The sequence below is a fragment of the Heptranchias perlo genome, unplaced genomic scaffold (genome assembly GCF_035084215.1).
Source record: "Heptranchias perlo isolate sHepPer1 unplaced genomic scaffold, sHepPer1.hap1 HAP1_SCAFFOLD_118, whole genome shotgun sequence".
In the NCBI taxonomy this organism is placed as follows: domain Eukaryota; kingdom Metazoa; phylum Chordata; class Chondrichthyes; order Hexanchiformes; family Hexanchidae; genus Heptranchias; species Heptranchias perlo.
The window spans coordinates 231,565-240,688 of record NW_027138407.1 but is presented as its reverse complement, the minus strand read 5'-3'; positions in this window follow the sequence as shown (position 1 = coordinate 240,688).

Genomic DNA, 9,124 nt, shown 5'->3' with positions numbered 1-9,124 from the left:
CTCTCTGTCTCCCTCTCTCCTCTCTCGCTCGCTCTCTACTTGCTTTGTGTCTCTGTTTTCTCGCTCTCACTTTCTTTGCATCTCTGTTTTCTCTCTCTCTCTCTCTCTCGCACTTTCTTTGTGTCTCTCTTTTCTCTCCCTTTCTCTCACTTTGTGTCTTTCCGCTCTCACTCTCACTCTCACTCTCATTTTATTCCCCTGTTAGACATCCCTACACACATTGTCAATGTGATGCTTTGGCTAACGGAGGCGTGTTTGACAAACCCGGCTTTCTTTCCAGTAGATTATGCTGTTTTTCGTGGTCCCTTAATTAAAGGGGAAAGAAAATCTAAAATAAATGCATTTTTATTCCGAGTACTGCCCATTATCTATTTAAAATCTATTAGTCGATTTAAAAACCTACCTCAACAGAGACCCATCCACTTGCACGACGTCCCCAGTCCATAGTGTCCTGGGGTCAGGTGCCTACAGATCAGCTCCTGAGCTGGGCCAAAGCTGCAACCCTTATTGAAAGCAAAGAAAGAAAGGTATTTTGTCTTTGGTCTGACCCATAGTTTTAAAAGAAATAGAACACCTGCATTTCTCCAGCGCCTTTCACGACCTCCCAAAGCGTTTCACAGCCAACGAAGTACTTCTTGAAGTGTAGTCACTGTTGTAATGTAGGGAAATGCGGCAGCCGATTTGCGCACAGCAAGATCCCACAAACAGCAAATGAAATAAATGATCAGATAATCTGTACTTTAGGCGTTGGTTGAGGGATAAATATTAGCCCAGTTCACCAGGAAAAACTCCCCAGCTCTTCTTCCAATAGTGGCCATGGGATCTTTTACGTCCCACCTGAGAGGGGCAGACGGGGCCTCGGTTTAACGCCTCATCTGAAAGACGGCACCTCCGACAGTGCACCGCTCCCTCAGTGCTGGCACCGGGTGTGTTGGCCTACAGAGATAGGGAGGGGCGAGACCATGGTGGGATTTGAAAACAAGGATAAGGATTTTAAAACCGAGGCGTTCCCGGACCTGGAATGTAGGTCAGTGAGCAAAGGGGTGATGGGTGATGGGTGTAGGGGACTTGGTGCGAGTTAGGATACGGGGGCAGCAGGAGTTTTGAATGAGCTCAAGTTTATGGAGGATGGAAGATGGGAGGCCGGCCAGGAGATCATTGGAATAGTCCAGTCTGGAGGTAACAAAGGCACGGGTGAGGGTTTCAGCAGCAGATGGACTGAGGCAGGAGCGGAGACGGGCAATGTTATGGAGGTGGAAGTAGGCGGTCTCGGTGATGGAGCCGAAATGGGGTCAGAAGCTCATCTCAGGGTCAAATAGGACGCCAAGGTTGCGAACAGTCTGGTTCAGCCTCGGACAGTGGCCGGGGAGAGGGATGGAGTCGGTGGCGAGGGAACGGAGTTTGTGGCAGGGACCGAAGACAGTGGCTTTGGTCTTCCCAATATTTAGTTGGAGGAAATTTTTGCTTATCCAGGTCGGACAAATCATAGGCGGTGGAGGGGTTGAGAGAGGTGGTGGTGAGGTGGACCCGGGTGTCGTCAGTGTACTTGTGGAACCTGACATTGTGTTTTCGGATGATGTCGCCGAGGGGCAGCCTGTAGATGAGAAATAGGAGGGGGACCAAGGATAGATCCTTGGGGGACTCCAGAGATCAAGTTTATAATCTGGTGTGACTAAGAGAGGAAATCAGCAGTAGAGTGGGACTAGCTGGGTTGCTCTTGCATAGAGCCGGCGTGGACTCGATGGGCTGAATGGCCTCCTTCCGTGCTGTAACCTTTCTATGATTTCTATGAACAGCAGGGACTAAAGGAGGGAATCAGCACCAGCCGGGGCTAAGGTGGGAATCACAGAAACCTGGGAAAAGTAGCAGTGTTGTCAGGGTTGTGCAGAGCAGGGCTATAAAGTATTATGGACTGGTTCAGTTAGGACCTGTTTATTGATGGACCAGTGAATGTTTTTTATTACTGGGTATTATCATTTTCCGTGGCAGTGAGAATATTCTGTCTCTGTGCGCACCTGTCTCTGCGCGCCTGTCTCTGTGCGCGTGTGTGTGTGCCTGTCTCTGTGCGCGCGCGTGTGCGCGCCTGTCTCTGTGCGCGCGCGTGTGCGCGCCTGTCTCTGTGCGCGCGCGTGTGCGCGCCTGTCTCTGTGTGCGCGCCTGTCTCTGTGCGCGTGTGTGCGTGCCTGTCTCTGTGCGCGCGCGTGTGCGCGCCTGTCTGTGTGCGCGCCTGTCTGTGTGCGCGCCTGTCTGTGTGCGCGCCTGTCTGTGTGCGCGCCTGTCTGTGTGCGCGCCTTGTCTGTGTGCGCGCCTGTCCTGTGTGCGCGCCTGTCTGGCTGGTGCGCGCCTGTCTGTGTGCGCGCCTGTCTCTGTGCGCGCGCGTCTGTGCGCGTCCCGTCTCTGTGCTGCGCGCGCTGTGTGCCGGCGCGCTCCGGTCTCTGTGCCGTCGCGGGCGTTGTGCGCGCCGCCTGTCTCTGTGCGCGCGCGTGCGTGTGCGCGCCCGTCTCTGTGCGCCGCGCGGTCGTGCTGCGCGCCCGTCTCTGTGCGCGCTGCGGCGTGTGCGCGCCAGTCTCTGTGCGCGAGCAGCTGTGTGCGCGCCCGTCTCTGTGTGCGCGCGCTCGTCTCTGTGTGCGCGCCCGTCTCTGTGTGCGCGCCCGTCTCTGTGTGCGCGCCCGTCTCTGTGTGCCGCGCCGTCTCTGTGTGCTGCGCCCGATCTCTCGTGTGCCGCTGCCGTCTCTGTGTGCTGCGCCCGTCTCTGTGTGCGCGCCCGTCTCTGTGTGCGCGCCCGACTCTGTGCGCGCGCCGCGTGTGCGCGGCCGTCCTCTGTGTGCGCGCCTGTCTCTGTGCGCGCGCGTGTGCGCAGGCGCTGTCTCTGTGCTGCGTGCCTGGCTGTGTGGCGCGCCTGTCTCTGTGCGCGCACGCGTCGCGGCGTTCGTGCGCGCCTGTCTCTGTGCGCGCACCGTCTCTGTGCGCTGCGCTGCGTGTGTGCGAGCCTGTCTCTGTGCTGCGCGCCCCGTCTCTGTGCTCGCGCATGTGCGCGCCTGTCTCTGTGTGCGCGCGCGTGTGCGCGCCTGTCTCTGTGCGCGCCTGTCTCTGTGCGCGCGCGTGTGCCTGTCTCTGTGCGCGTGTGTGTCTGTGCGCCTGTCTCTGTGTGCGCGCGTGTGCGCGCCTGTCTCTGTGTGCGCGCGTGTGCGCGCCTGTCTCTGTGTGCGCGCGTGTGCGCGCCTGTCTCTGTGTGCGCGCCTGTCTCCGTGCGCGCAGCGCGTGTGCCTGTCTCTGTGCGCGCGTGTGCGCGCCTGTCTCTGTGCGCACGCGTGTGCCTGTCTCTGTGTGCGTGTGTGTCTGTGCGCCTGTCTCTGTGCGTGCGCCGGTCTCTGTGCGCGTGAGTGTGGTTGCAGACCCAATACTGTACCACCAGATGGCAATACAAACTTTACTGAGACACTGAAGCATTCAGCACTGCAGTGAGTCTGTCCATTTTTGAGTCTCTGACTGTGTCAGTACAGGCCAGCTGCTCTGTGCAATGAGGCTCCTGTGAAGCGCCTTGGGACGTTTTGCCACGTTAAAGGCGCTATATAAATGCAGGCTGTTGTTGAGCAGCAGCGGTTGGTCCATTTTGTAAATGTGACGTTATCCCATCAACACATCCCATGCAGTTACCAGACAAGGAGTTGGAACGTAGCACCATGATACTCATCGGTATGCGGCTTACGGTAATTCTAGCACGAGACAACAAGCTGTGTGTGCGTCAGCCTATGGCTCAGTGCGTAGCACTCTCACCTCTGAGTCAGAAGGGGTTCGTGGGTTCGAGCCCCACGCATGCTCCAGAGGCTCCAGCCCCATAATCCAGGGCCGACACTCCCCGCTTGCCAGTAACTGAGGGAGGTGTCACTTTTCACAACCTCATGACGTCCCAAAGCGCTTTACAACCAATGAAGTACTTTTTTTTGAAGTGTGGTCACTGTCATAATGTAGGGAAACGCGGCAGCAAATTTGTGCACAGCAAGATCCCTCAATCCGCTGTGTGATAAATGAGCAGATCATTTGTGTTTTTTTTTAAACTGATGTTGGTTTGAGGGATAAATATTGGCCCCAGGACACCGAGGAGAACTTCCTTGCTCTTCTAATAGTGGCTGTGGGATCTTCTACGTCCCACCCCACAGGGGCAGACTGGGCCTTGGGTTTAACGTGTCATCCTGAAAGATGGTACCTCCTACGATGCGGCGCCTCCTCAGCACCGCCCCTCCGACGGTGCGGCGCCTCCTCAGCACCGCCCCCCCCGACGGTGCGGCGCCCTGTCAGTTACTGGCAACCGGGGAGTGTCAGCCCTGGATTGTGGGGCTCCAGTCTCTGGACTCGGGCGAGAGAGCGAGAAAGTGCTGCCCACTGAGCCATTGCTGACGCCCGTTGCCAATGATGCAACTCTGATTGATCCATTGAAAGCTCCCGGCGGATCTCATTTCACATGGGCTCAGAGCATCAGACTGAACAATCGCTTCCAGCGCTGGCAGACCTCACCGTTTTAGGTGGGGAGACACGGCGGCCAGTGTGTGCACAGCAAGATCCCTCAATGAGATAAATGACCAGATCATCTTTTTTTTTTTGGTGATGTTCGGTTGAGGGATAAATATTGGCCCCAGGACACCGGCGGAGAAACTCCACCCTGTCCTTCCTCGAAATAGCGGGCGTGGAATCTTTCCCATCCCACCCGAGAGGGGCAGGCGGGGCCCTCGGGATTACCGTCTCATCCCGAAAGACGGCCCCGCCGACAGTGCAGTGCTCCCTCGGTTACCGACAACCGGGGATTGTCGGCAACCGGATTGCGTGTTCAAGTCTGTCGAACCCATGGCCTTCTGTCCCGGAGGTGAAGAGTGAGCTACCCACTGAGCCAGAGTCTCTCCACATTACACTCTGGGTACAAGAGGGTTAAACGTTGCCTTCTCTTTTCTTTCCAAAGACAAAAAAATTGGTAATCCTGTTTTTTTTTTTTGCACGCCTGCAGCTCCCAGAGGGTTAAGGCCGTGATTGCAGAGTCGGAGAGGTGTAATCGAGCGTCTCGGAGCCTCTGAGATTAATATCTCACCAAACTGTATTTTTTTTTTGCTTCGCACCAGCCAGAGAGCTCATGCATTTTTTCAATTAGTCGTCTGCCAGACCGCGTTGCCTAGGCGATGAATCATCTCCGCTCGGTCCCCCTGGGGGGAGGGGGTGGGGGGCTGGTGTCTCTGACGCGCCTTCTGATTTTCACGGGAGGCTTTAACCGTTAACTCCTCCTCGTCTCGTCGTTTTAAAATGGCGGACGTTAAACCGAGGGCCTCCCTCTCGGGTGGGATGTAAAAGAACCCGCAGATACTCTCTCGAAGAAGAGTGAGGGGTGGGTTGCGGGAGAGAGTTCTCCAATATTTATCCCTTTGACCGACATCATAAGAACATAAGAAATAGGAGCAGGAGTACGCCGCACGGCCCCTCGAGCCTGCTCCGCCATTCATTCAGATCATGGCTGATCTTCGACCTCAACTCCACTTTCCCGCCCGATCCCCGTATCCCTTGATTCCCCTAGAGTCCAAAAATCTATTGATCTCAACCTTGAATATACTCGACGACTGTGTATCCACAGCCCTCTGGGGTAGAGAATTCCAAAGATTCACACCCCACTGAGTGAAGAAATTTCTTCTCACCTCAGTCCTAAATGGCCGACCCCTTATCCTGAGACTATGCCCCCTAATGCTAGACTCTCCAGCCAGGGGAAACATCCTCTCAGAATCTTATATCTTTCAATGAGATCACCTCTTATTCTTCTAAACTCCAGAGAGTTTAGGCCCATTCTACTCAATCTCTCCTCATAGGACAACCCTCTTATCACTTGTTTTTTTAAAAAAAAGAACAGACCATCCGGTCATTTATTTTCATTGCTTGTCTGTGGAATCTTGCTGTGCGCAAATAGGCTCCTGAGGTGGTGAAAGGCGCTGTATTTAGAATGCAGGTTTCTTTCAGAGATGGTCAGCGAACGAGGCCCCGTGAAAGAGGCTTTCGAACGGCGTTTTAAACAGGAGGGTGTGTACGTCCTGCGTTGACAGTCCCGCATCCACGATGGAAAGAGAGAGCCGTTCCCTGTCTCCGCCCTGCAGCTGGCGCGCCCGTGTCTCCGTCACGCTATGCGGTACAATGCCCTGCGATCGGGGTACAGGAGGTGGCTCATTGAGCCCCCTCGGGCCCGCTCCGCCATTCAATCGGACCAGGGCTGATCTGTACTTCGACCCCGTTTACCCGCCTTGACGTCCGCCCGTGAGAGGGGCGGACGGGGAGGTCTAACGCCTCATCCTGAAAGACGGAACCTCCGACAGTGCGGCGCTCCCCTCGGTTACTGGCAACCGGGGAGTGTCGGCACCTGGATTAAGGGGGCTCGAGTCTCATGAGCGAGTGAGTGAGCGACCGACCGGAACCCATGAACCCTCCGACCCGAAGGCCAGCGCAGGAGAGTGATACCCAACCGGTCCACGGCTGACACTGTCGCCGAGGGAGGGGTTGGTGCACCTTTGCCCAGGAGAGGGACAGATCCGGGGCTTGGTAATCGCCCAGTTTCGTTCCCCTTGTCCGACTCCACTCCGCTCCCTGCCCAAACAGCCCGGAGTGTATTCGTTGACGAGCACAGAGAGAGAGCCTTCCCTCAGCCCTCCTCTGCATGCAGCAAGCAGCCAAGGCACCGTTGCTATGACGACGCAGGCCTCCTTCAAATGGACACGGCTTGTGATTAAAAGCCATGAAGTACAGCGGGGAAGAAAAGACAGCCCTCCCTCCTGGCAGGACAGCAGCTGTGAAAGGCTGCGGACCTTTGATTCTACTCCTTCTCGGGGGATGTGTGGGCCTCCCTGGCGGGGCCTGCAATTTATTGCTCATCATCCCGTAGATTGAATTTTGATACACGGAATGTACAGCGCAGAAACAGGCCATTCGTCCCAACGGGTCTATCCCGGTGTTCATGCTCCACTCAAGTCTCCCTCCCGACTCCATCTCACCCTTGTAAGGAATCTTACAACACCAGGTTATAGTCCAACAGTTTCAAATAAAACTGTTGGACTATAACCTGGTGTTGTAAGATTCCTTACATTTGTCCACCCCACTCCATCGTCGGCATCTCCCCATCTCACCCTATCAGCATATCCTTCTATTCCTTTCTCCCTCATGTGTTTATCGAGCTTCCCCTTAAATCCATCTACACGATTCGCCTCAACTACTCCTTGTGGGAGCGAGTTCCACATTCTCACCACTCTCTGGGTAAAGAAGTTTCTCCTGAATTCCCGATTGGATTTATTAGTGACTGTCTTATATTTATGGCCCCCTAGTTCTGGTCTGCCCCACAAGTGGAAACATCTTCTCTCCGTCTACCCTATCAAACCCTGTCGTAATCTTAAAGACCTCGATCAGGTCACCCCTCAGTGTTCTCTTTTCCAGAGAAAAGAGCCCCAGCCTGTTTAGCCTTTCCTGATGGTTCGAATTGCTCCGTTCTGGTATCACCCTACGACTGAGTGGCCACCTCGATAGAGTGGATAGGGAGGACCTATTTCCCTTAGCAGAGAGGTCAATAACCAGGGGGCACAGATTTAAAGTAATTGGTGGAAGGATTAAGAACATAAGAACATAAGAACATAAGAAATTGGAGCAGGAGTAGGCCAATCGGCCCCTCGAGCCTGCTCCGCCATTCAATAAGATCATGGCTGATCTGATCCCAACCACAAATCTAAAGAACACAAGAAGTCGGAGCAGGACCCGGCCACATAGCCCCTGGGCCCTCTCCGCCACCCACAGGGCATTGACCGATCCGAACTCAGCTTCATGTCCAATTTCCTGCCCGCTCCCCATAACCCCTAATTCCCTTTACTTCTAGGAAACTGTCTATTTCTGTTTTAAATTTATCTAATGATGTAGCTTCCACAGCTTCCTGGGGCAGCAAATTCCACAGACCTACCACCCTCTGAGTGAAGAAGTTTCTCCTCATCTCAGTTTTGAAAGAGCAGCCCCTTATTCTAAGATTATGCCCCCTAGTTCTAGTTTCACCCATCTTTGGGAACATCCTTACTGCATCCACCCGATCAAGACCCTTCACAATCTTATATGTTTCAATAAGATCGCCTCTCATTCTTCTGAACTCCAATGAGTAGAGTCCCAATCTACTCAACCTCTCCTCATATGTCCGCCCCCTCATCCCCGGGATTAACCGAGTGAACCTTCTTTGTACTGCCTCGAGAGCAAGTATGTCTTTTCTTAAGTATGGAGACCAAAACTGTATGCAGTATTCCAGGTGCGGTCTCACCAATACCAATTAAGAGAGGAGCTGAGGAGAAATGTTTTAACCCAGAGGGTGGTGGGGGTCTGGAACACTCTGCCTGAGAGGGCGGGAGAGGCAGAAACCCTCAACTCATTTAAAAAGTACCTGGATGTGCACCTGAAGAGCCATGACCTGCAGGGCTACGGACCAAGAGCTGGAAAGTGGGATTAAGCCGCGTGGCTCTTTCTCGGCCAGCACAGACCCGATGGGCCGAATGGCCTCCCACTGCGCCGTACGTTTGTCTGTTTACCCGGGCTTTGCGATTCGGTCAAGACTTAATTCCCCATGAGCCGTCACGCCCACCAGGCTAAGGGCGGGTTGCTCGGCCATTTCTTACTTGAGACCCCAGCCCTGTCGAGTCCGGCAGAAAGGACACTGATCTCGTCGAATCTTACAGTGCGACAGGAGGAGGCCGTTCGGCCCATCGCACCAGTGCCGGCTCTTTGGAAGAGCTATCCGATTAGTCCCACTCTTTTTTTCCCCCCACCCCCTCCCCCCCCACAGCCCTGCAAACTTTTCCCCTTCAAGTATTCCCCTTTTGAAAGTAACTATTGAATCTGCTCCCACCACCCTTTCAGGCAGCGCATTCCAGATCATAACAACTCGCTGCGTAAAAAAAAACATTTCTCCTCATTCCCCCCCACCCTCTTGCCAATTATAAATCTAGCTACGTAGATAGCTAGGTGAACAGTTGAGGGAGAAAGGAATAGAAGGATATGCTGACAGGGTGAGATGAATTAGGGAGGGAGGAGGCTCGTGTGGAGCATAAACACCAGCATGGACCTGTTGGGCCGAATGGCC